Source organism: Octodon degus, unplaced genomic scaffold, assembly GCF_000260255.1.
Source record: "Octodon degus isolate 3935 unplaced genomic scaffold, OctDeg1.0 scaffold00045, whole genome shotgun sequence".
In the NCBI taxonomy this organism is placed as follows: Eukaryota; Metazoa; Chordata; class Mammalia; order Rodentia; family Octodontidae; genus Octodon; species Octodon degus.
In genome coordinates, this window is record NW_004524621.1 from 6,247,269 (window position 1) to 6,253,204 (window position 5,936).

Genomic DNA, 5,936 nt, shown 5'->3' on the forward strand with positions numbered 1-5,936 from the left:
AGGCCCTTGCACTTGCCAGGGAAGCGCTTATTCTACTGAGCCATTTCCCAGGCCCTTGTGATTGATTCTTGATCCTATACTGGGATTGCAGGTGTGAGTGCTACACACTAGTCCTGGGGTGGATAATTTGCATTACAATGCAAGGAGGGGAGAGAGGCTAGTTACCTGCCTGAGCTGCTGCCCTCCCTCTGCTTTTTGCTGCCACCAGGTTTCTCTCTGCCATGTGCCGCTCTGCCTTGGAGCCAGCTGAGTATGGACTAAAACCTCCAGTAACTGTGAGCTAAATAAACCTTTCCTTCCCTAATATTGAGTGTCAGGTATTTGTCCCAGCAATGAGAGAAGAATAATTGAGACAATGCCCAATAAAATTTGGTAAAAATGAAAAGACCATTGAATACGGAAAGAACTGCGATACAGACACAAATAGAGTTCTACACTCAAAAAATAATAAAAAGCACAAACATCAACTCAAAATATACCAGTGCATTAAATGCAATTGGTAAAGCCATAAAAATCTTAGAAAAAAAATGTAGGAAAAAGGCTTCATGACATACTTAGCAATGGACTCTGACAGATTACACAAAAAGCACAAGCATAAAGTGCCATCAGAATTTAAGAACTTCTGTTGTAGGCAGCTGAATTAGAAATTTTATAGGCAGTCAGACAGGGCCAGGCCCTCAAGGAGACAAGATGGAAGACAAGGTGACTTTACAACTTGGAAGAGACAGACACTCCCATGTGGGCCACACCTCAAGGCAAAAGAGGAAACAAAGACAGCTACCACTTCCCTAGGGATGGGCATCAGGGATTGATATTCTAAATAGGTATCAATCACATTGAAAGAGCCCAAATGAGTCACTAACCCAACCCCCCATGGGAAGAGACCCTGTCCCAAATTCTTGCCCACTTGCTATGTGACTCACTTCCCCATTTGGTGCTAGATTTAATCAATTTTACCTGAGCAATGATGCTTGTAATCTCATTGGTTGACTATAGTTTTGTCCCACCTCATGCCCACCTAAGTGAGTTAGCCCTCTTAGACCCACCTTAGACCCACCTCACCACATGGTTTTCCTCTATAAAAGTCCCTGAAAGAGACAGCTTCCCGATGATCACCTGCTCAGGGAGGCCCCCCTCCTGTCCCTCTCTTGGACAGGAGCTTTCTTTCCCCCAATAAATATATTCTGCTCATAACCTCTATGTGTTCCTAAAACTCATTCTTCAGTTTTAGAGAACATGAACTCATCCCAGGTATCTTTTTAGGTTGGGAGATCAGTTTTTCTCCCTGTGTCATTTGGAGGTTTCCCTGTATCACTTTCAGGGCTGGGAATATAGTTCAGTGGCATAAGAACCTGCCTGGAAAGTGCAAGGTCATGAGTTTGATCCAATTAAAAACTTCTTTTTTAGAATATCTGAAAGTTTTCATCCTTTCTTTATAGGTTCCTAGATCACTTTTGATTAAGAAAACTGTAGAAAGTTAGTAACTGCCACAAGTGAATGCCAGGTGGAGGCATGTGTCAGTTTTCCACGGAGTCCTGCTTTGCAGGATGTCTGAATGCACTGTTCCGGGTCTCTGCTCACACTTGCTGGAACCATTTGAGGCAGATTTTATTCCACAGGTCACTTTTCCCCATATTTCTTTGTAAAGCATTCTTATAGAATTTCTTCAGCATTCTTACAGAATTTCTTAAGTGTTCTTACAAAATTTTTTATGGTCCTTAGAGTATTCTTCAGCTAAGTCAGTTTCAAACAGGTGTTCAGGCTGGGGGTAGTTCACCAGTGCTATGAGGGACAGGATTACACAGTCAGTCTTGGTCGCTGGCTTCCAGTTCCGGCACTAACTACCAGCAGGCAAACTTGCCCTTTTTCATCAATGTCAGGAACAATAAGCCCTTGTCAAGTCAATAAATTAGCTTCATCAACCTGGATGTTATGAAAGTTTTTCATTCCATATTTGAGGACCTCTTCAGGCTCTTTCATCAGCTTCCTGCTAGCTGCCCTCTTGGATCTGGTGCTGCTCCAGAATTAAAAATTTTTGTGTGGCATTATCAAGAAAGAGTGAAGACAAAAAAAAAAAGGAGAAAATCTAAAAAAACAGGGAAATATTTGCAAATCACCTACCAGATAACTATTTAATACCCAGGATACGAAAAGAACTCCCACCATTCAACAACAAAAGCGAACAAATCAAATATTAAATAATCAGTGGACTCAATAAACTTTTCTCCCCTGAAGGCACACAAATGCCCAATAAAAACACAAAGAGATGCTCAATATATTCAGTCATCAGGAAAGTGCAAATCAAAACCATAATGAGGGTCAGAGAGATGGCTCAGTAGAATAAGCGCTTCCCTGGTAAGCACAAGGGCCTGAGTTCAACCCCCGTTTCCACCAAAAACATAATGAAACACCACTTTACACCTACAGGTTGGTGGTAATTTAACAAAAAAGGGAAAATAAGTGTTGGCAAAGATGTGGAGAAACTATATCATCAGAGAATAAAAGGAAGAACAGCCACCTTGGGAACATTTGGTGAAATAAAATTGCCATATGAGCCAGCAAGTGTCCATAAAGAAGGAGAGGTTCTTTTAAAGAACTTAAAAAAGAGAGACCTATATTTTAATGAGGTCCCAAACAGATGTTTAGATGTCAGTGTCTTTGCATCATTATTCACCGTGGCCAAAAAGTAGAAATAATCCAAGACATTACTGTAGGTCAATAGTAGATCCATATTTGTTTTTTATTAGTGCTCATAACATAATTGTAAATCTCTTTTCTGTGGTTAATGCTGGTGCATTATTGGTCCTTCAGGTTTGCCAATATTCAGTTTGTATTTGCTTCTAAAGTTGATGCTGATTTTATTACAATGGTCAAGGTAACATAGCTGTTGCCATTGACTGGTTTTCTTGGAATGCCGATATCTGGATTGCTTTGGGTCATTGAAAATACTGTGGTCTGTTCCAGGAGACCTGGGTAATGGGTCAAATATGCCACAACTTCCCATCCCAAGTAAAAGGAGGAGTTTGGGTCCTGGTGTTGTAGGCAGCTGAATTAGATGGAAATATTATAAGCAGTCAGACAGGGCCAGGCCCTCAAGGAGACAAGATGGAAGGCAAGGTGACTATGTAACTTGAAAGAGGTAGACACTCCCATATGGGCCAGACCTCAAGACAAAAGAGGAAACAAAGACAGCTACATATTTCCCTAGGGATGGGCCTCAGGGATTGATATCCGAAATAGGTATCAATCACCTTGAAAGAACACAAATGAGTCACTAACTCAACCCCCAACAGGAAGAGACCCTGTCCCGTATTCTTGCCCACTTGCTATGTGACTCATTTCCCCATTTGATTCTGATTTAATCAATTTTTCCTGAACAATAGTGCTTGTAATCTCATTTGTTGACCATAGTTTTGTCCTACCTCATGCTCACCTAAGCAAGTTCCCATGTTCACCACCACCTTAGACCTGCCTCACCACATGGTTTTCTTCTTTCAAAGTCCTTGGAAGAGACAGCTTCCAGGGGACCATCTACTTGGGCCCCCCTCCTGTCCCTCTCTCGAACAGGAGCTTTCTTTCCCCCCAATAAATCTATTCTGCTCATAACCTTCCTTTGTTCCTAAAGTTCATTGTTTGGTTTTAGAGAACACTAACTCATCCCAGGTACCTCTCAGCTCAGAAGTTTCACTTTTCCCTATATCATTTGGGGGTTCCCTATATCACTGGGACAGAGGCAAAACTCTGCAGCTAGCCATATCCACAGGACACCACTGAAATTTAGATGCTACCTACAGAGGTCTCCATACTAAAGAAAGGTATTCCACCATAACCTAGCCTCACCACATAAACAAACAGAAACCTGAGAAGAAAAGTCGATAAAATGGCTCTAAAACTCCCAACTCTCCAAAAATCAATATATAGGGAATTAAAGGGGAAACCAAGAGCAACACAGCTAAATTATTCAAAATGATATTAGGAGAAAACAAAACAAGTCAGTAAGACAGTTTGGAGGTTCACAAAAGATATGAGTAAAGAGATAGTAGACAAAATAAAATAATCAGTGAGTCTGATTACACACTAACAAATTGTTAACAGAGGTAAACAAAATGATGCAAAACATGAATGATAGTCACAGAAAACAATGAGTCCACACAAAGGTTCCCAATAGAAATTTAGGCTTAAAATTCTTTCAGAAGTATGGGCAGCAGAAGTAACCAATGTGAAGAGAGTGTCAGGACTAAAAGACAGGGCTGTTGTTGGTCATGGATTAATGAGAGGGACTTTAAAAACAACAAAAAGGGGACCGGCCAAATAGCTCAGCAGACAAAAGCGCCTGCTCAGACAGAGCTCTGCGGCCTGGGGTTTGATCCCCAGTGCTGTGCCAGCCCCACCGTGGGGCCCACTGAGATGGATGTTGAGTCTGGGCGTGGTGGTGCACGCCTGTAATCCCTGCACTAGAGAAGCTGAAAACAGTAGAATTACTTATAGTCCTATCTGTGTAGTGAGACCCTGTAGACCCTGTACCCTGTAGGCCCTGTACTAAATACATCAAAAAAAGCATATGAAAAATAGATCCAGCAGCTCCTAGATGATATAAAGAATACTAAGCTAAGTTTAGCTGGAATTAGTGAAAAATCAGAAGATATCACAAATGACATTAAAAAGAATCTGTTAACTTAATGAAAACTTTTCAAACACAAAGAGAAAAGAATTTAATACACAGATCAGTGAGGCACAGAGAACCCCAAATAGCCATGATCAGACAAGAAGCTTTGCCAGATACGCCACAGTCACTATTCTGGAAGTTCATCAAAAGAACCAATTCTCGAAAACAGTTAGAGAAAAGGAATGAATCATTTATGAAGGAAACCCCACTAGAACTACAACAGAGTTAAATAGGCCAAGAAAATTTACAATGAAGAGCTTGAAGACAGAAAAGAAAACAATTTTCCATCCAACTCAGATATCCTGTAAATCTATCTTTAAAAATTGGTGGAGAAATAATATATTTTCATGATAAAGAGTGATCAAGAAATTAATGACCACCAAATGAGCATCCAAATAATTCTCAAGGATACACCTTAGAAGGGCCAACCAAATAGCTCAGCAGATTAAAGCACCTGCAAGCAGGCACGGGGCCAGGGTTTTGATTCCTGGGCCTGATGTGCAGGCCTCGTCCCCAGGGCACACTGAGATGGCAATTGAGACTGGGCATGGTGATGAGAGCCTATAATCCCAGCTCTTGGGAGGCTGTAAACAGGCAGATTTCTATGAGTCCAATCTAGTAGTGAGACCCTGAGCACCCTGTAGACCCTTCCCTAAAAAAAAATTTACATACACAAAAAGGATACACCTTAGAAAGATACAGTGAATCTAACAATGGCAAAAGGTCTAATAGAATGAGTGCACCATATATATTGTACGATTAATTTCTACTAGTTCGGTTGGGGAGATAGATCAGTACAATAAGTACTTGCTTGGCAAGCGCAAGGTCCCAAGTTCAATCCCCAGTACCACCAAAAAAAAAAACCTACTAATTTCTACTAGTTCGGTAAAAGGAGCAGTTAGTGTTTATATTGTTTGACCAATCTTACCTGCTTATATCTGGTAATCTGAGCAATTACTTTGAAGATAACAATGAACAATATAATAACCATTGTTATATATTCTTATTGTTATTTTATTATAATCTTTAAAATAAAAAGAAATAATGTATGCATCAGGCAGGATTAAGTAGAGGAAAAGATAGGGAATCAGCAACAGGAAAATAAGGCAATGACAGAATTAAGTCAATACTTACCAATAATATCAGTAATTGGGCCTCAATTTCCCAATTAAAAGACACAGACAGGCAGAACAGGTCAAGAAGCAAACCTGAGCAGTATGATGTATACAAGAAACACAACCTAAAAAGTAAATTCATAGACTAAAAATCA